Genomic DNA, 21917 nt, shown 5'->3' on the forward strand with positions numbered 1-21917 from the left:
GTTCCCAGAGTGGGTTACGAATCGCAGGATTAAGAGGGAAGTGGAAATAAGGAAATGTTTGAAAGTTTAGTTGGGTTCTGCTTTTAATAAGGGCTGCATCACCCACCGGTGGGGTGGGTGAGAGGGTTCCTTTCGAAAATGAGAAACGTTGGTCTAAGATGGTTTTTGTACTACAGAGCGTACAAGATGGTATACACACATGCACGCACGCTTCTAAACTGCAATAGCTTGCTCTCTTGATGAATTCTGAAGCAAAGCACTCTTTCTGTCATGCAGTCTTGCACTGCTTTCTAGGTGGAGGAGTTGGAGGTACAGATAGTATCAAGCAGATTACTTTGCTGCTGAAGCAAGAGATTGTTTTTTGAGAGGGCAATCCTGTATGTCCTTAAGCAAAAGTAAGTTCCATTGTAAGAACCAATGTGATGTAGTGGTTAGAGCAGCCTTTCTCAACCATGGGTCTCCAGATGTTGTTGGACTATAACTCCCATCATTCCTGACCACTGGGCCTGCTAGCTAGGAATGATAGGAGTTGTAGTCCAACAACACCTGAGGACCCAAAGTTGAGAAAGTCTGGATTAGAGTGTCAGTCTGCCACTGAGGTCCAAATCCTCATTCAGTCAGGATGCTCACTGAGTAATCCTGTTCCTGTTGCTATCTCTTAGCTTAACCTACCTGATACTAGGAATGTTGTCAAAGTAAAAAGGGAGAGAAATCATATATCCTGAGCTTCTTGAAGGAAGGGTGGGATAAAAATGAAATAAATCACAATATAACATTAATAGTTGTGCCCAGTACATTCTTGATCAATGTGTTTTGGATTGCAGCCTGAATTTATTGTCACCTGCCCAATGTAACATAGTAAAGCATTTTGCTTCTGTAATGTACATCACCGGCCTTGGCCCAGTATACCTGAAGGAGCATCTCTACCCCCATCGTTCAGCCCGGACACTGAGGTCCAGCTCCAAGGGCCTTCTGGAGGTCCCCTCACTGCAAGAAGTGAAGTTACAGGGAACCAGGCAGAGGGCCTTCTCAGTAGTGGCACCCGCCCTGTGGAGCACCCTCCCATCAGATATCAAATAAATAAACAACTATCTGACTTTTAGAAGACATCTGAAGGCAGCCCTGTTTAGGGAAGTTTTTAATGTTTGAAGTTTTATTCTGTTTTTAATGGTCTGTTGAAAGCCGCCCAGAGTGGCTGGGGAAACCCAGCCAGATGGGTGGGGTAGAGATAATAATTATTAATAATAATAATTACACTACCACCCATACAGGGCAGATGTAGGAAACTTTTGTCCTGCCAAAGGTTGCTGAACTACAGCTCCCCATCATCCTTGGCCATTGTCCATGTTTCCTGGGTATGATGGGAGTTACAGTTCACCATCTGCAGGGCTGAAGGATGCCTACACACCTCGTGTAGGAAATGCTGTTATATTAAAATGTAAAGTTGCTTTTTAATTGCACTTGGGGCATACTGGGTTGGCAGTGCAAACAATACAAAAGGGGAAAGTTCTGCAGCTGCAGAAAATTATTGCTCTCTTGGGAGCATAGGTATGAATGTACCCATTTGTGTGCTCCGCAACACAGCCCTTTTAGCTTATGGCAGGTTCTTGGGTTTGCCCCAAAGCAATGCATGTCCTTCTCCATCTCTTTCCACTTATCTGGTAAGCTTGTTTGGGGATTGGATTTCCTATCATTTCTTCCTTAGGGGTTCATCAGTTGCAAGTGATGGGGGAAACTGTTTATGAGTGAGGTGTTACAGTTAAATGTGTTGTGTGATAGGATGGATGTGGGTACTCTGGGACTGGAAGAAGGGCAGTGTGTTTTTGTGTTTATGATGGTGGAAGGTAGGACAACTGATATACTGTACAGTAGGTGGCACAGCTGGGTAAAGGCAATAAGAACAGGAAAGGGAATCCAGGAGGAATAAAGAGGACTTTGAATGCGGGTGGGACAGGCTTTTGACCATATTGAATGTGCGGCTGTTGGTGCAGGAGACAAAGTATGAAGCAAGTCTGCAAAGAGATGGAGACTGTCGTAGTCATTAAAAACAAAGATAGCTGTGTTCGTCTGTAAGGCGGAGGGGGGAACCAAATGCAAAAGCTAAAGTTGGGCAACTCCTTTTTTTTAAGTCCAGTACTTTTGGTTAGTCCCAATAAAGGTATTGCCCAGCTGTGGATTTTGTCATTTCAATTGTAGGACTCTTGGTAGGAGCATTGTAGATTAGGGAGTCTTTGTGGTTTATGTGGGGGAGGTGCCTAAATTGGGCCCTAGGATTAAGAAGTCCTGGTTTTTAAAGCTATAAAGTGTATGACAAATGCCGTAGGCATGGCTGGAGGTCTTGGGGTAGTGATCTATGTATTTGTAACCTTAAAGTGTCAGTGTGACATGGACAATGATACCTTTGAGAAAGGTGGTCATCCTGTAATAAGAATGGTATCCTTGCTCCTTATTTTAATTTCAGATTTATGCTCTGTTATAAAGGCAGTGGCTGGGCAGAGATAGAGGAATGTTTGCTTTGGGAGGCTTTTGGATTGTGAAATCCAGGGATACACTGAAAAGTGCACCTGCACTCGGTTGGAGTTGTCCAGGTACAAGACTGGATTTTGTAACGTTGCCACCAGCTTTGGGGCAATTGTGGCACTCAGTAGCAAGTAATGAGACTCTATGCATCTGCATCTACAAGTTTAGACTTTGGAAAGGGAAGGAAGTTGTGTGCCTGCGGTCTCTCTTCTTGTCCTCAACTTTCGCCAAGAAGATCAGAGCAGTACACATACAGTTTCCTGCATTTCATTCACACAGCAACCCTCTGATGTAGGATAGGCTGAGGAATTTGTGACAGGCCCAAGGTTGTACAGTGAGCAGTGTGACTGAGTGAGGATTTGAACCTGTTTCTCCTGATCCGAGTTCCATGCTTTGGCCATTAGGCTGGCAATGGCATGCTACAGTAGGGGTGCCAGTTCTGGAATGCAGGAATGTTTCCTTTATATGATGAAAGAATGATGAAGATCTCTTTAAGAAACAAAACAGGCCTTATTTCTCAAGGAAACCTGGTGGATATTATGATCGGCTTGCTCCTGAACAAACCAACAAAGTTTATTAGCATTTTTGTTTATGTGGTATCATTTTCTGTATGTACGTTGATGGAATTTGTTTCCGTGAAACTTGCTTTGCTTGTGAAAATCTCACCCTTTTTGTTGGCACATGCAGCCAGTTGCCCTTACTTGTAAAATCTATTATGGGTGGAATTGTTCTGGAATTTACTTGCATAGTAACCTTTTAAAATGCGTATCAGTTTTCACTGGTGTGCAGTATTGGCTGTGAAACAATTGTCTGCTACTTATTAATTGCCCTTCACAGGGAGCTGCATTTTGGGTGCTTTTCTATATAAAAATATGGAGATATATTGAATGCTCAGCTAATGTTTGCCTATGTATGTAAGTAGAACAGTGCATAGCATAAGATTGCTTCCTTTTGCCATCAATACTAATATTAGAAATGTCTGAATTCCTTATTTGCCCTAGTACTTTACTGTAAATATCGCTGGCAGCATTGCACCAGAACTGTCCTTGTTTTTAAGTTACCCCAAGATTCTTTGTTTACACAGCATTAATATCCTTTGCCTTTTTTCTATTTGTGTTATTTTATTTCTTAACGAGAGCCTTTTATAGAATCGTTCAATATAAATTTCCCAAGGACTGTGCAACATAAAACCACAACAATCCTATAACAAAAATACAGTGGTACCTCGGGTTACAGATGTTATGTGTTTGCGGGTTGCGCACCGTGCCGAACCCAGAAGTATCAGAACGGGTTACTTCCGGGTTTCGGCGCATGTGCAGAATTGCCAAATCACGCTTTGCACATGTGCAGAAGCGCCAAATCACGACCCACAGTGCACAGACGTGGTGCTGCGGGTTGCAAATGTGCCTCCCGCACTGATCACGTTCGCAAGCTGAGGTTCCACTGTACAGTTTAAACACACACACACAAATCAAAGCTAATAAATAAAATAGAAGTTTATGCGTTGCTACCCATTTGGAATACATGACTGAGCCATTCAAAAATAAATCCCATTTACCCACAAACATACCTTCCACAAACAGAAAAATAGGATTTGTCATGGTTCCCTCTTAAAGAAGGAAAAGAACTGGGGAACAGCTGGCCAGTGTCTGCATAGCATATCTGTGGAAATGAGTCATCTACAGACCAAATGGTCTCATACTAGTTTTATTAGAAATTCTATTTCAAGCCATATATAAAGTGTTTGTTATATTTAAGTTCTGAATGCTTTCTCCAATTATTAGTCTGCCAGAAGGTCTTGGTGCATAATAGATTCATCGCTTGAATTTGTGGTATACTTCTTGTGCAACTTTTCAAAACTGAGGCTGCAGTCTTATGCACACATACCTGTAAGTTCTGTTGACCTCAGTGAGTCTTAACTTCTGAGAGGATATATATTAGAGTGTCATGCCACTTTTAGGTTAATGTCATGTTGCATTGTATTCTGATAGGCATATGTTATACACTACCCTGAAATCCTTTCAATAAAGGATGGCATACAAGTGTTTTTAAACAGGTGGAACAACTGATTTATTCATCACACTTGACTAATCTCAATCTACTATGGTGTCACTCACATTGTTTATCTTGGAATCCCCAGTAGAAAGGAGTAGGGAGGAACACTGCTCGGGTTATTGGGTGTGGCCATGATTACTTAAGTGTAAAGGAGTGGAGAAGCTTTCCAAATCTAGAGTTGGGTGTCTTTATTGTTCTGTAATGAGAAATTCCAATTTACCTTTTAGCACAGCCTTTTAGATTTAGTTTAAAATTAAATACCTTTGAAATAAGCCTTCCTAAGAGGATGCGGGTGGCACTGTGGTCTAAACCACTGAATCTAGGACTTGCTGATCGGAAGGTTGGCGGTTCGAATCCCCGTGACGGGGCGAGTTCCCGTTGCTCGGTCCCAGCTCCTGCCAACCTAGCAGTTCGAAAGCACGTCACAGTGCAAGTAGATAAATGAAGTGAGCCAACTAACATTAAGAAAACTGAACCTGCCTATCCTTGGAATAAATACTTGTACCTCTTCAGGAAATCATGCTACAACATGAAAAGAAGCTGTAAGCGCAGTTTAAGAGGGGACTGACTATGGCTCTTAAGGGTAAAGGTAAAGGAGCCCTGGCAGTTAAGTCCAGTTGCAGAAAACTCTGGGGTTGCAGTGCTCATCTTGCTTTAGTGGCCGAGGGAGCCGACGTTTGTCTGCAGAGAGTTTTCCCAGGTCATGGGGCCAGCATGACTAAGCCGCTTCTGGCAAAACCAAAGCAGCGCACAGAAATGCCGTTTACCTTCCCGCCGGAGCGGTATCTATTTCTCACTATAAGTCATGGTTGATAACTTATTTTAAATGAGCAGTGTACCAATGCCTGCTGCTCCATCACACCCCCTGTGTTTCATCTCTAGTGCAAACAAGAGCAACAAGCCAAGACTTTTGGCTTGTCATTAATGTCCAAACACCAGCATTGTGTTTTATGCCTGTGTAACAAACCATGATCATGGTTTGTTCTTGGCTGGCGTGTTGTTACGTCCTGGTTTGGATGTCAGACTTCATGGCTTGTTACTTCTGCTTGCCCCAGGGGAAGAGCGAAGCAGAAGCAACTAGGCAAGCATGTACTATTACTCTGTTCATGCAAGGTAACCCGTTTAACCATAACTTATGGTGATGTGTGAACTAAGTTACCCCATCAGGAGGCAGACACTGGCTGTTAGTGCATTGCTTTATTTGTATTTGTATTTATATATCAGATTTGCGAATCCCAGTAGATGTTTTCTCTTTCTCGTGTTTTCAAGGCTTCTTATGTTTTGTTTTTGCTTGTATACAAAGTATATGCTGCTAAATCTCATGGTGCCTACTCAGTGCTTAATCAAACAAGAAAAGTTGAGTAGTGCCTAATGGATTGGTATTCCAGTTAATACAGGATTTGTCATAGCTTTAAAAAGCAGCTTAAAAATGTAAAACTGTGATGTGGCATGAATATCAAGTCCTCCTGCATTGCTACAGTCTTGGAAAAGCACACAACATGCTTATGTTACAATCGCATAGAGGTTTTTATATCTGCTTAACTGTTGTGGTTCCCCCAAATCTTAGAAATTATAGTTTGCTGATAGTGCTGCAGCCTTCTTCTCAATTTGGAAGTGGAGGTAGGAGGTATGAATCTCGCAGTTAAAGCATAGTGGTTGGGGATTATTCCCTCCTTGGCTCCAACCTGGAGCTGAGGTTAGGTCCCCTCTCACATTTGCCAAAGGGTAATGGGACACTTGTCTATGGTGATTGAAATTGTGGACTCCTGCTCTTACATCTCTCTTCCCCACCTGCACATTTAAAATGCTGAACTGGCACATGGTTTTATACATTTTAAAGAACCGCCGCCCCCCCCCCATTTTTTTTAGCACAGTGCTATTGGGTTAACAGAGTCCCTTAGACTGCACTTCCAACAGTACATCTGAAAAAATAATAGTAGGAATTTGCCATTGGAGGTTGTCTGCTTTTTTGTATGTCCTAGTCACCAGGATAGGTTTTCACTTACTTATTCCCTAGACACTGCCGCTTTCACAGATGATAAGGCTATTAAGGAGAAGCAGGGGTACAAGGATCCAGTTTTTCTCCTGGCATTCAATGTTCCTACTCAGGTTTTATTTTTATGTTCTTAATTCTCCCTACATTACTGAACTTTTGGATTCTGATCATCTGTTTATCTCTTTTTTCCCCCATGGGCCTGAATAAAGTCTGTGTGCAGTTTATTTTAGCCTTGTATCTACTATGATAGAAATAAATGTCTCCAAACAGATGACTCATAGAAGACAGAGTTGAGTTTTCTCTTGAGACATAGGCAAAAGGGGAGATGGGACTATTGTTCATTTAGCCTCACTTTGCAGCAAAGTTCCACATTCCCTGTAATAAGTATAGGATGTCAGGTATACAAGAAAATGCTGAACTAGTATTAAATGTCTATCTAGGATTAATAGACACTCTCATATTTGTTCTTCAGCTTGGTAGTAACCATTAGGTGTATTTTATTTTTTAGTTTCAGACTTGCTCAAAGTGAAGCTACTTAAAATGGAATTTAACTTAAGGATAGTAAGTGCAGTTAAGATGGTTTTGCTTCTGAGGCTGTTGTTCCCACTTGCTTTCTTGCATTCATTTTCTTTGATTCTCTGCATATAGTTTTGCAGGGGAAAACTTGATATTGTCCTTTGGCCTTCAAGCAGCTTTACAGTGAGATACTCCAAATTGCATCCATGGGCGAAAAACATTCCATGTGGGGCATGTTGCTATGGCTGCAACATGCGCAGAATGCAAGCAGTAGAGCCTAATTGGGAATGAGTGCTGGTACAGTGGTACCTCAGGTTAAGTACTTAATTCGTTCCGGAGGTCCGTTCTTAACCTGAAACTGTTCTTAACCTGGAGCACCACTTTAGTTAATGGAGCCTCACGCTGCCGGAGCACCATTTCTGTTCTCATCCTGAAGCAAAGTTCTTAACCCAAGGTATTATTTCTGGGTTACCAGAGTCTGTAACCTGAAGCATATGTAACCCGAGGTACCACTGTACTCTCAAGGTTCAACTAAAAAGACCTCTTAAAGTGGTGTAAGAGCAGAAGTGATAGTTCCCTTTTTGCACACATCTGCTTGTATATGCAACAGCTGGTTGCATATATAGCTACACACCTATAATATACGAGTTCGCTGGTGGGATTAGTCCCATAGCCCATTTAGGTTAGCACTGTAACTCAAATAAAGGCCTGTTGTAAGCCGTGTGAAACTCACAAGTAGGGGTATGGTGAAGGTAGCCATTTCTTATTTTTCTCTTGCCTTTGATAGTAAGAGGTACACTGTCTCTTGTCACACAATTTCCATTCTTAAGCCATAGTGAAAACCATAATTAGACCTAGCTTTCATGAATTTGTGTAATCCTTTTTAAATCACATAAATGCTAGAGGCCATCCTAACATTTTGTGCCAGTGAATTAAAGGTGGCTATGAGTTGAAACTGTCTGATTCTTTTCAGATATATCTTCTCCCCAATCATGAGGACTAGAATCATTCTTTGGGAAAAGTCTTGAGAGACTGAATATCTCAGAATGTCAAATCCTCTGCTACATTCTGTATTCTGTGAGGAGCATTTAAAGGTAAAAAGAATAAAGGTGACTCACAGCCCCGAGGATTTGACCTATTCTCTCTGACTAACCTAGCCAGTGACTTACAGCAGTAAAACATCTGAATCCTGTTCTGCTAATTCTAGCAGCTTCTGGGTCTGGTTCATTGGAGAAATCTTCTGAAGGCAACTTGCACAAAGGCTTAACTGTGCCTCTGAGAGTGCAAAAGCTGTCTGTTTCCCCAGAGAAATGCCCTTGACCTACCTATTTTACAAAGCAGCATTTAAAAAAAACCTTTGAAAAACCAGAACAGCATCAAGGGCATTTCTGTGAAACTTTGCTTTACGTAAGAGGCTTCAGTTAGCCCTCATTCCTGAGCAAGGCAGATATTATAAAGCCTTCACGATAAAAGGACATAGAATCTCAGGTTTACATTGGTGATGACCCTGGTGGTGTGTGTGTGTGTGTGTGTGTGTGTAAAACCACCTCTATTTTAAATTATTTCTGAAACAAATAAATTAAAATAAAACAACTAATTATAGCACTGGGGACAAGGAATGTGTATTTCCAGACTAAGAGCTTATATTAGTGGGTTACATAAACTGTTTTTGAATATATTGACATATAGGTCATTTGTGGCAATCTGCCTTCAATAGATGATAGAAAATATAACTATCAAGAAAGTGATCTACAGGCCTCTTGTAATCTCCTGGGTCTTTGCTGCTATATTGCTTATCAACAAATAGTCCCAGATATTACACAAAGCAGCATTGGGCGGATAGATACTTATTTTCACTGAGCAGCAAGCTGAGATTTGCAGTTGCTAAGGGTATATAACTTATAACCTTTAGGATAATAACTTTTGGTCTCATTGATTAAATCCAGTGATTTTCTATCTATGGGTGTGGTATGGTACCTTGTTCTCATAGTTCAGGCTTATGGCAAGTTCACCAGATATACTTGAACTACTTTTCCTTTTCAAACCTTCGCCAACACTGGCCAAATCTTACCACTGTGCATCACTTAAGTTCATCAGATTTATGATGCCATCGGTTTAAAAAGTGCTTTGTCTATCTTTAAGGCATGGAGATGTTTTCCAGGCCAGAGCCCCAAGTTTCTTTCTCTGGTTTCCACCACCCCCACTCCCTGTTCCCATAACGTAATGTCTCTTGTTTCTATTTCCCCCCCCCCCAGTGGTAAGAACCTAAATGGCATAAAAAAGTAGTAGCATTTTTAAAATATGCAGTATATCTGATTGATTTATCAAAAAGTTAAATCTCTCAAGTATTTTTAAGTTGTGGAAATTGCAAGAACTGAGACCTGGAAATACTGGTACCTAGGGAAATTTACTTATTAGCTAACACTTTATCATCCTGGAGGGTTTAAGTGAACCCAAAATATTTGCATTGGCTCTTGAAGTTGCTACTAAGGGTTAATTACAAATGAGAGATATTGGGGATGTAGCTGTAGCCAGATGCTTTCCCCCCATAGTTCCAGACTTTTAATTTGGTGTATAAATACAAATTTTGTTAAGAGCCGCCTTTGTCATTACCCACATCATTTCTTCAAAGGACATAAGAGGAGTCTGCTGGATAAAACCATCCAGTCCAGCATCCTGTTCTCACTGTGGCCAACCAGATACCTATGGGGAACGTGCAAGCAGGACTTGAGTACAGGAGCACTCTCCCGTCCTGCAATTTCCAGCAACTGGTATTTAGAAACATACTGCTTCTGACTATGGAGGCAGAACATAGCCGTCATGTCTAGTAATCATTGATAGTCTTCTGCACATATTTCTTATCCTTCTATAATAATCATAGTAATTTATTATTTATATGTCACCCATCTGACTGGGTTGCTCCAGCCACTCTTGGGTGGCTTCCAACAAATTAAAATACCAAACACAGTAGAACATCAAACATTAAAAACATCCCTATACAGGGCTGCCTTCAGATTTCTTCTGAAAGTGTGATAGTTGTTTATTTCCTTGACATCTGATGGGAGGTTGTTCTACTAGGTGGCATCTCTCTCTCTCATCTCTCTATCTATCTGTCTATCTATCATCTATATCACTGATCAATAGCTTCTTACTATCTCTGACAAGAAATAGGCATGGAAATGTAAGAAATGGGTATTGTGGAATTGGAGAAAAGCTCTATTTAGTCCTGCATTCTCTTTTCCACTGTGACTAATCAGTTGTTTTGGGGAAGCCTACAGTCGTGGAATCGGCAACAGTCTTCTCTAACTGTTGTTCCCAGCAAATGGTATAGAAATGTATATTGCCTCTTATTTTGGAGGTTCAATATGGTCATAGTGTATTTGATTTTTATATTGTACATTGATTTTGAGGTTTCTTGTTTGTATTATAGTTTATCTCTGTTTTGTACACTTTTTATATTCTTTGTTTGGTACTGGACCTCTAATTTGTACAGTGTTCTGAAATTCTGTTCTGTTTTTTCCCTTTTTTGAATATTTTATTAGTTGAATATAAGAACAACATATAATCAAATACAAGCAATCAAATACAGTTTTGAAATTTTGTTCTATTATATTTGATTTTTCTGTACATTGCTTTTGTGATTTTTTAAAAAATACAAAATAAATAAATTTTCTAAATAAAATCATGGCTATATGTCAAATGACCTATTTAATGACCTTTTAATGACCTATTGGCTACTGTCCATCTCTACCCATCTTGCCCGTGAATTCCATAAACTAATGGATGTGAGGGTACTTGTAGTTGCTTATTACTGCAATACTTTGAACTACCTCTCTATGTCCTCTCTGACATAAAGAACACCATCACTTCCAGTACATCCTACCCTTTTCTTCCTATGCAGCTTTTAACCAGGAATAAATGTTCCACTGACATTCTCCATTCCATCAGGCTTCTGATATTTTTACTTTATTGGTGGTCTCTTTTAGCATCAAGTGCTCTACCTCCTCAATCTTGCCTTGGTGGTTTCTAGTTGACTAACAGAATGCTTTAAGAACTGGTGGTAGTCAGTATATTTTAGCTCTTGCCTTTCTGTTACTCCTGGGTTTAGTGAACTATCCAGTTGCTTGGTTACACCAGAAATAACAACATCTGGACTACCAAGAAGCTGCTTAGGTTCTTGAATTCCTAGTTTTTTGTTTGCATTTGTTTGTTTGTTTGTTTGTTTTAAATAATCTTTTCCTCGGATGCAACTACTGTATTTAGCCACTAGTAAGCATGTCTGTATTTGTGCAACTAAATGTCTCACAAGCAAAGACTGGAGAAGAAGCCTAAGATGTTAATGAGGACAGGAGCTCAGATTGCAAACCCACTTTAGCGTAGCATGGTCACTGATGAGACCGGAAGGCGCCCCAAGATTTTTAACCTGGGTATTTTGTGAAGTTTTATCCTGTTCCCGTAACTTCTGTTTCTTAAACTGAATTTTATCCTGAGGGAGTGAAACATGAGTTTGAAGTATAGATTGCTAACAAAAAATATAATGTTTTCAGAGCTCAACTCCTTTTCTGCCTTGGTACCATTTGTATACAGGCATTCCTGGAACCCATGTATGTTAACGGAGTGTGTATAAGTCTGCCCCACCCAGTTATGCCTTCCCCCAGTTTCATCCCCTTTCTACCTTCTTCAGGGTTACACGTCAGTTGGACACGTGCAAAAATCTTTGCTGCCTGTATTCGTATTTGAAATGTTTGAGACAGTTTTGTTTTTTTGAAAAAAGTTGATTTCATCCAAAAAAATTATCTGTAAAAACATTTTAAGAAGATAAAATTGACTGCCATAAATTTTGTAATGTCAAAGGTTGACTTAATAATATGAATGCAGCCATGATTAATTTAAGATATTAAATCTATTCAGGCAAGAATGCGTGTACATATTGTAATGACTTCCTTTTCGTACAATTAAAGTAATTGGATTATATTTAATGAGCTATTTACATTTAATAATTAAGAAAAGACTTATCTTTCCAGTATTCCCTAAGTGCAACAAACGGAAGGGTGGGGGCATTCAGTACTGGGATATAATTAACAAGCCATAAGTTGAAACTGAAAGAGCTGCTGAGCTGCTGTGGAAAAGACTGCTTTATTCCTGTAATTTAGAATTGCTATTGAAAGAGCAGTGCATAATTTAGAATCTGCATTAAGGGAAAGCATTAAGGGAAAGAGAGCTGACTGCTTCTAGGGACTTTCTTGTATGATGCAATTTTGGGCACACATCCTGGAGAATGCCAACAGATAACCATTCCTAGCTAGATACAATGTGAGAGGAAGGAAATGTCTGTAAAGGGAAGATAAATTTTCTGCTTTTTCTGTAGGGAAGCAACCCTCTCTTTTGTAGTCTGGCTCTAGCACATGTAAATTTTAAGAGAGGAGAAGATGCAGGGTATTTCCCAGGTGAAGAATGCAGTATGCCAGCCAGGAGCAAATGAGAGTGAACTATCCTCAGATGTACTTTGATACTGGAGTAACTCCTTTTGTAAATAGGTGCATAAAGGTTCTGTCTACACTAGAGCTGGGCGATATATTGTCCCAAACCGGGTTAAAGGCTGTATTGTGATACTGGTTTCATAATTTTTGACCTGGTAATATATTTTGAATAGCAATGTGTGCTTGTGTGTGCTATGCAAAAATCGCAGTCCGGGAGAAACCATGACGCCAGCCAATGCCTCTACATAGCTCCATCCTTATTTCAGACATCAAGATATATTGGTATATCACAATGTTTAGCTGGTGATGAAAAAACAGGTAACGCCCAGCCTACTGTTCACCTCTACATATGAATTGAATTTATTATGGCCGTAGGCCCATACAGGTAAAAACAACACATAAGTAACAGCTTGTGCACGTGGGAAAAAAAACAGCCGCTAAAACACCACTATAACAATAAAATACTATAAGATAGAATGGCATACTACGCCTTAGTATCACCTCTACATAGTTCCACCCATATTTCAGACTTTGTAATATATCAATAAATTATGACGTTTAACTGGTATCACCCAGCCCTAGTCTACGCACACACAAACACACACACACACACACACACACACACACACAGATGCATGTATGCTAATAATTTGTGGAATATCTTTGGGCATGGAAGAAGAAACTAAGCAATTTACAAATGCTTTCTTGTCTAGTCACCTCAAGGTGTTTATTTGCCACAGGTAAGTGATGATTTACAAGTTTTCTTAATCTCTTTGCAACTGATGCTAGGATACTGCAAAAGCATAGGAGGGTTTTAAGGATGTGCCACCTATGGTACACCAGTTGTTTGTAGCTGCCCCATGTCATCGGAGTAGAGGTCATCCATTGTTGAGGAGGCTTGAAGTGTTCTCCCACCCCTTCACCTAGGAAAGTTCATGGCATAGTTTATTGCTGACCAGCGTAGAATCCTTTGTACGTCTTCTCAGCGATAAGCCATGTTGGTAAGTAGCCATGGAGTAATTGTTGCATCAATAACAGTTTGAATTCCCTGCTTGTATTTTTGGTGGTGTGGAATATGCTAGTGATGCAGTTTTCACAAATTAGGTGGGCAACTGAAACACACTGTAGAACAAGGAGTGTGGAACCCTTTTCAGCCCAAGGGCCACATTTCCTAATATGGATCTTCCGGAGGCTGCATGTTGTTGGTGGGCAGGACTAGAGGTGAAAGTTGTGGAGCAGTTCATGTGGCTCCTGCCTTTGTACCATAGGCTACATTCCAGCCAAACAAAAGTCAGAGGTTTCTGTACACACCACACCTCACCATCATCCATCCAAACAGTCAAGTAACATTATCACATGGATCAATTTTATCCAGCCAAAACCTATTAAGAAGGACATGGAGCAGGCCCAGTGAGGGGTGTAGTCTGCCATTGCCTAAGACACCTTCCAAGGACCAGATGGAGAGGCCTGGAGGTTTGCATTCAGTCCCTGGGCCTGAGCTTTCTTTCCCTTCTGTAATATATTTGCCAACTAGTCGGACTAGCATTAGGCCATACAAAGTGGCTTCAGTCTGTAGAATTGAATCAAAATCTCTCACTAATAACCTAGGGGGTAAACTAGGTTTCCTGTTTGAGGTTGCACCTCAAAATCTGGTTGCAATCACTGCACAACCAAAGGAGTCATAGATCACGCATGTAAACAGCCCCCAACTGCATTGTTTCACCTATTTGCAGAAAGTGTATGTGCCTCTGTGACCCACAAGAGCAAGACTAATCTGCTACTCACACAGTATTGTTATTAGCTTTGGGCAAGTGACTTACAGACTTAGAGGTGGTATAGGGTTAAGAAGAATCCCACAGTTTATATTGCCAAATCACCAACTTCTCTGGTTGTCTCCCTCTCCTGCCTATAATGAACTCACTGGCTGGTGATAGTGGTGATCTTTATTGGTCTTTATTATTGCAAATTAGAAATAAGTGAATTGGTATAGTTTGATTTTCTCATTAGTAAGACATTTGCTTCGGTTAGACTGGGGCATGCTGTATTTGCGAAACATGACCAGAAAACAGATAGACTCATTTTTAAAAAGCTGGTTAAAGAACATAAATAGCACTTTGGAGATGCAGAAGGTGCTGAAGGCATGTTCTCCTCCCTGCCTGTTTATTAGTGACAGTTGAAACATGCTGCACATGTGCACACTGCACCTTTTTATGTCCGAAAGATACCTGCTCTTAGAGCAGCTCTGTTAATTTATGGGCTTGAGTTAATATTTACCATCCACAGAAATGTGTGTACTAAAATGTCAGAATGGTGGGATGAGTGCCCCTTTCCAGAACACGTTCCTGGAGTCAAACTGGCATTGTGGCTTTGCAAAAGATGAATCTGAGAATGAATAAACCATTCTGTCATTCTTCATTTAAATGTGCATGCTTTTTTGAAACTTGCCGATATCCAAACATAACACATAAAGTAACAGTTAATCAACCCTTGACCAAGTCAGTCATTAGCTTGTTGACTTAAATTCCTGTGATACTCAACTTACTGGGATAGGATTTTTTCCATTGGAAGGAAATATTAGTTTTAATCTATTCCACGCTACTCACTCACTATAAATTATATAACCATTTATACAATGTGGGAAAGCTTTTGCCCCTTATCATTTCTCTTATCTATCATTTATTGCATACAGTTCTAATATTGAAGGTGCATAATGCCTTGGATGCTTGAATAGCTGAAACCAGCTTCCATGGTTGTAGCTCTATGTAGCAGGGATTGTACTGTTTATTGTAGAAAAACAAGCTGCAAGAATGAACATTGTGGAGTCATGCCATATTAAAGGGGCATGGGAGTGTGCCTTGAGTACATTCTAAGCCTCAAAATTATACAGCTTATAAAAATGGCACCTGTTGAACTAATAACTTGAAAGTTGGGATATAGAAGCTACCTGATGGAGTCTACCAATGTGCCAAATGATGACCTGCTCCATGTTTCCTAGCACAGTTGTGATTGATGGTACCAAAAAATAATTGTTAAAGCAGGTTTAAAGAGGCTACAACAAAAACTTTGCAAAACAAAACAACAAAAACACTATGCAACTTTGCATAGTGAAGATGATTTGCATGCAGAAATGGGTTGCTTAATCATTTACATTTCAATGCATTTGTTGGCCAGTTACTCTCCTCACTCCCAAAGGGCTCCTTCAGAATTTACATAAAGTATAAAGTTAGACAGTTGAGCTTACTGATCTTAGCCCCACACATTTTTTTTTCCTGTTGCAAGACAATGTTGGAAACGGACAGTTTAAATAAAGAAGAGCTGTTCTGGATGAAGATTTTCAGCTCCTCGAGAGAGGGAGGGACACCCAGCTCTTCCAAGACAAGCGAAGTCTGGATGCTGTCAATTGCTGTGTCGAAGGCCATATTTTCCCATGAGTACAGTTATCGGTAGCGCTCTGCCCATCACTTCATCTGCTTGCTGCAGTCTGTGATGGTCTCTCCAGGCAAAGTTTTCAGCGGTGAAGTTTTTCCAGCTGTTGTTCCAAAGGCTTTCTTCATGTCTTTGGACATTTTACCCTACAGGTACTAGAAATCTTGTCAGTTGGATGAGCGTTGGTTACTGCAGTTATCCAACTTTAATTGGTAACTTAGTATTTGAGGAATTAAACTTTTGTCTAGATATTTTCATTTGTGTATTAGTTTGCAGTGAGTAGCGCACGCACATACATTAACTGACCAAGTTTTGTTCAGGCAAGCATTTTTGTGAATCTCTTAAACAGATTAATATTTTCAATTTGTGGGTACCAGGATGAGGAATAGCCTAGGATTTTCTTAGTGCTGCATTTAAGCCGATTGAGCTGTGAGACTATTATTCTGCTCTGGGTTCCTCATGAGGAAAGAAATAAAACCTGTTACGAGGGTATAGTGAGGACCACACACGAGCTAACTTCCTTATGATTAGGAAATGTGAGAGGTCAGAGTTTTTGTTTTTTTATTTGTGGTGAATATCCAGGCCTCTTAGGGTTGTTGGGAGAAGAGGATCCTGTTCAAATCACTATAGCTGCCCTTTCCTACCAATTATTATTTGGCTGCTGGCTATAGCAGGGCAGCTATAGCCAGCAATGACAGATGAACCCATGATATTTGCGAAAGAATAAGTGCTCATTACAGGGAGAGAATAAGCGCTCATTACAGGCGGAAAGCAATAGCATGTGGCATCACGTGGTAGTTGCTTCATAATTATCACTCTAGTGCCGATTGCTGAGGCACCTCCCTTAGGTTGCCCTGTAATTCTAGTGCCCTGGATTTACAACATCCTTTTCTGTGAATATTGCTCTGGGCCCTCAGCAGAACTTTTTGCTGAACATCCTTTTTATTTTTTGGTCTCTGCATGTATTTCCAGTGTTGTTTTTATTACCTTTTCCCTGGCCTTTTGGAGTTTCGCAAGGCCAGACTTTCTGGCTTTTTCAAGGAGGAACTGCTACTGCTGAGAGACGCTTAAAGCTAGTTGTCTTTTTAGATGTTGGAAGGAAGAGTTGGCCTGTGTTGGCAGAATGAAACAGGACTTCTAGCTCTGTGGCCTGATGAGAATTTCAGATTTGATGATCCTTTTTCTCCCTTGCTTCCAAACCTGGTGTGTCTAATCCACCAGTGGGCATTCTCAAAAGCTATCCCTGAGGTTCTGCTTGGCTTTGCTGTTTGGGTTTGTAGGGTGTGTGTGTTGAGGGGGGGGGGAAATTTGCAACTACAGGCATCCCATTTACACGTGATCGACTTGAGTGTGACCGCGTATATGCGTGGAGCCAGGAAATAATGAAAGAATTCAATTCAAATCAGGAAATGGCATGAGAGAGCTGGAGAGTCCTTGTGGCTCATGAGGAGACTCTCCCCGAAGCCAGAAGAGGACATCAGTGAGGGTGGAGGAAGCCCTGAAGAAACCAGAGGAGCAGTGAGGCTTTGTTTACACTGTTCAACCTCCCTGTCTAACAGCTAGTATACGAGGTAGCGCAGCAGCAGCTGCTCTCTGATGTGTTCTCCAGCCTTCTGCCGGCCCCAGAGCTTCAATTCTAGTTGTGGATATTTTTGGATACAGAATTTATGGTACGGCAAAAAAAGAAAAAAGAAAAGTGGCAGAGAGGGCATTTAAAAGATGTTTAGGAGGTGCTCCCTGCTTTACATGATCTTCACTCATGTGCGTAGGACCCTGGAATGTAACCCCCAATGTAAGTGTGGGGGGGGAAGTCTCGTCTGTAGAAATGCTCCAGAAACGCTTGCCTTTGGTTCAGGGTCAGGTATCTGAGTTATTGCAAAAGTGCTCAGTTCCTAAAGATGCCAGACCTTTGGGGGGGATGGTTTGCTGCTAACAGACAGCCATTGTGGCTGTGCTAGCTTAAAGATGTTTCACACAGATGGTGTTTAGTAAAAGGTAATCTCTCACAGTAAAGAAGAAGTGAAATTGGTAAAGTCCATGTGTGGTTCCTCCCCACCCTTTTTGTCTTCACTCTCACCTTTAAGTATCAGTGCTAAAGCAGGCTCCCAATTTCCTCTGGCTTACTTGAAGTGGTTCTTACGGTTGTGTTGGGGAGGGTGGGGCATATGTTAGCTTCCTTCCTTTCTGTGTTCACAGCTTTAAAAAACAAAAACAAACACCCCCCCCCAACAGTTTGGTGCCAAAGGATTGCTGCCATGCGGTATCTTTTCTGGCAGGACATTTGTGATCTTTGGCACTGCGACTGTGTTGATCTGCTTTGTTTAGGGCAGTTCTCTAACTTTTTTCTCTGGGTCGCACTTTCAGAATATTTTTTTTAATTGATAGAAATGCAGTGGAAAACAAAAAGAAGCACCTCCTAGTTGTGCTTGTTTTGTAACATAGAACACAACTACAGCTCCACGTGGGCAAAATATTTCTGCATTGCTGGGAATTTGAGTAGATGACCCTTAGAGTCCCTTCCAACTCTGCAATTCTGTGATTCTGTAAAGCTTTATAACAGGCATAGGCAAACTTGGCCCTCCAAATGTTTTGGGACTACAATTCCCATCATCCCTGACCATTGGTCCTGTTAGCTAGGAATGATGGGAGTTGTAGTTCCAAAACATCTGGAGGGCGAGTTTGCCTATGCCTCCTTTATAATATGGTCATGGGATAGCCAGAAAGTAAAAAAAAAAACAATTCAGCTACATAAGAACATGAATCATTCTCAAAATACAATATTGATTGTCCTTGAATCTTCCCACCACAATTGCTATTCTCTCCTGCCACAGCCTGGTTTTGGGACACATTACCTGAGTACAAGCTTAGGTGTTTGGTGTTATGCAAGAGTGGCTTCTTCAGCTCATGTGGTAAGTTTGTCTGTATCATGTTTCGAGAGTGCTATAATTTATACTACCACAATCTTTATGAGAACCTATTTGGTAACGTTTTATTAAAATGTTAATGCTTGCATATGCACTATCATTGTTTTTATATGGGGTTTAATGTTTTTTATATTCTAGGTTGCTTTGGCGCACTGTCCTGTGCATGAAAAAAGGTTAATAAATATAAATAGATAAATAAGCAATATATTTAGCTGTACTTAGCATGTGGTTGCTAGTGCACTCTATGCAAGTGGGAGACTTCTGTCTCTGACATAGCTAATGTTCAGTGCTAGGAATAACCAGTAAGTTTTGTATGTGGGCCTTTTGGACCACATCTCAGCCATTTCTGTTTTCTGAAGCTTAAAATAACCACAACCCCACAGGATTATGTCAGCATTATGATTGCCACAGGTCAGGAAGGCTGCTATTGTCGGATCTCTGGTCAAGATACGTAACACAGGCAGAGTTCCTCCACCCTCATATTTTGAGGTTACAAAGTCATATGTTGGGAGGGTCCCACAGACACTCAGCAGTCCAAGTGGTTCTTTTCTTTACTATTGCCATGGAAGTCAGGCCTTTTCATAGCCTCATAGGTATGGAAGCAAGTGACTAATCTTGGAGTGCTTTTACATAGTCTTCTACAATTTCCACAGAACAAACCTGAGGTAAACTTTCAGAGAGCAAAACTTGTGAAGCAAAGATTTCATCTCTTTGTTCTGTTTCTATATGACTGGTGGATGATCTGTCTCCCTGCCCCCTTTTTTTGCTCTGTTGCTTGTGCTTGCACTTTTATTTCCTCTTCCTTCCTTTTTTTAAAAAAAATCCATTACAATCCACTCCTTCCCTTTTTGTCTTCCTTCTCACATTCTTGCTTAGGTATTTCTGATATGCCAAACTTGATTCTTAGGCTGATTCTTGAGTGTTCCATTTCTACCTCCTGTGATGGTGCGTGCAGCGTGCACTGTATTTTTCACTCTATAAGACGCACCAGACCATAAGACACACCTAGTTTTTGGAGGAGGAAAACAAGAAAAAAAAATATTCTGAATATCAGAAGCCAGAACAACAAGAGGGATCACTGCACAGCGAAAGCAGCAATCCCTCTTGCTGTTCTGGCTTCTGGGATAGCTGCTCAGCCTGCATTCGCTCCATAAGACGCACACACATTCCCCTTACTTTTTAGGAGGGAAAAAGTGAGTCTTATACAGCAAAAAATACGGCATTTCAAAGAATCACAGAATTGAAAGGGACTGTGAAGGTCATAGAGTCTAGCCCCCTGTTTTGCCCAATGTGGGGCTCAAATACATGACCCTGAGATTAAGAGTCTCATGCTCTACCAACAATTTTGCAGGAGTGACTAGATATCCCAGTGTGAGTGTGTGTTCATTAGTCTGGCACAGATTCTGGGGGAAAGGGTGTTCTGAAAGTTATCCTAGTCCATATCCCCTCTCCACCTCATCTGCTGTTAAATTTGATAAGATACATGGGCTTGTACCATGCCCATATTTTCCCCAGTGGGGCAATTTAGGATGGAAAATGGGCAGGAAGGAAAGCACCCCTTCCTCTAGAACTGCTATTCTGACCTAATTTACAGGCCTAACAGCTGTGTATTAAAATGTTACAAAAGGGTGGGGGCTTTATGGGGACTTGAGTCCTTCAGGAGATGGGTTTTGGGTTTTTTTGAGGCTTTGTGTTATGATTATGAGCAAAGAGTACTATTGGAAAACTCATGGACTTTAGAATATGTGGTTTTAATGCTTTAATAATCTTCTAGGTGGTGCATTTGCATGTGGTGTTTATGAATTGCATCACCATTAAACTGCTTAAATCAGTATGTGAGATTTTAAAACCTTAATAAACGTCAGTCAAACAATAATCAAATGTAATCACAGTAGATTCCAAATCACAATAAAAATGTAGAACGAAAAGGGTATCCCTTAAGGTGGAACAGGTATTTTTTAATTAGGCCTGTCACTTGATTAAATTTTAGTGGATGATGCATCCACCTTCTTACCAACTGATTAAATATATATGATAACAACAGCAATTGAGGTGACCTTTTCAGATCCTAAGTATGGTGTGAATTTTCATTTCTAATAGGAAAGGTCCTCTTTAGCGGCACAGAACATTAAATATCGTGTGTAGAAGTCTGTTTCCACCTTTGTGTGTTCATTTCTAATGTTTGTTATGTGGAAATTGACATGTTGTATCTTTGCTTTTGTACTGCAGTCCTGAATTCAGTGATAATTGGGTGAATTTTCCTTGTATTTGGAACATTAACATTGTGGTCACATGGGATGCAGCTTGGGGTGATGTCATATATCCACCTAAAGAATCGCCAGTGCATCTGAGTGACTTTAAACTGTTAGTATGCAGTATTCTGTAGTTGTCCTTGGCAGAACTGACATGAAGAAATCTGTTGCTCTGAGAGTGCCTTTGTACTTTACATAGCTAATCACATGTGGTCTTCCAGACTTTTCCTTTGGACCTCTGCAAGTTATGCTGCCTACTGCAGCGTTTGGAATCACTCCATTGTATGACATTGTGTATTGTCCTCCCACCCCGCCACCCCCAATACTGCAGCCAATGATGTGAGGGAAAACTCACTACATGATGATTGGCAAGTGATTCTCTATTTGCAGCATTTTGTGTAGTTCCGCCTTTCAACAGGAATAGAAAACTATTCTAATTGTAGTAATAAAAAGTCTGATGCTGCCCTTATGAAGAGTTAGAGTCAGATTCATGTTTAGCCAAGACAATGGTTGATTTTGAGCAAATTTTCTTTAGCCTCAGTTTTCCACCTCCGAAATAGGTTAAAGAGCTATGCTGCACACAAAAATGGACGAAAGACTTCAGTCATTTACAAAGTATACCAACCTTTCTGGCTATGAAAAATAGAAGTCTGTCCTTTTTATCATTTGTTGTGATTATGCATACAGCAAGCTGGCTGACCTCTACAGTATCCAAGCACAGGAAGACCCATTAAAAGGTGAATGTATT

The 21917-nt window shown here is 40.6% G+C and overlaps 1 protein-coding gene across 2 annotated transcripts in view; it reads left to right on the forward strand.

The window, feature by feature from the left end:
- Positions 1-21917, forward strand: part of WASF2 (WASP family member 2) — a 43978-nt gene that overhangs the window by 691 nt on the left and 21370 nt on the right. The window contains exon 1 of one of the 2 annotated variants that reach the window (XM_081920720.1): positions 271-395. The exons of the other annotated variant lie outside the window; for it this stretch is intronic. The gene's annotated coding sequence lies outside the window, so the exon portion shown is untranslated. Of the gene's footprint in view, positions 1-270; positions 396-21917 lie in introns of those variants that run through there. 2 annotated transcript variants of the gene reach the window in all.

This window comes from Podarcis melisellensis, assembly GCF_964234715.1.
Source record: "Podarcis melisellensis genome assembly, chromosome: 8".
Lineage (NCBI taxonomy): Eukaryota > Metazoa > Chordata > Lepidosauria > Squamata > Lacertidae > Podarcis > Podarcis melisellensis.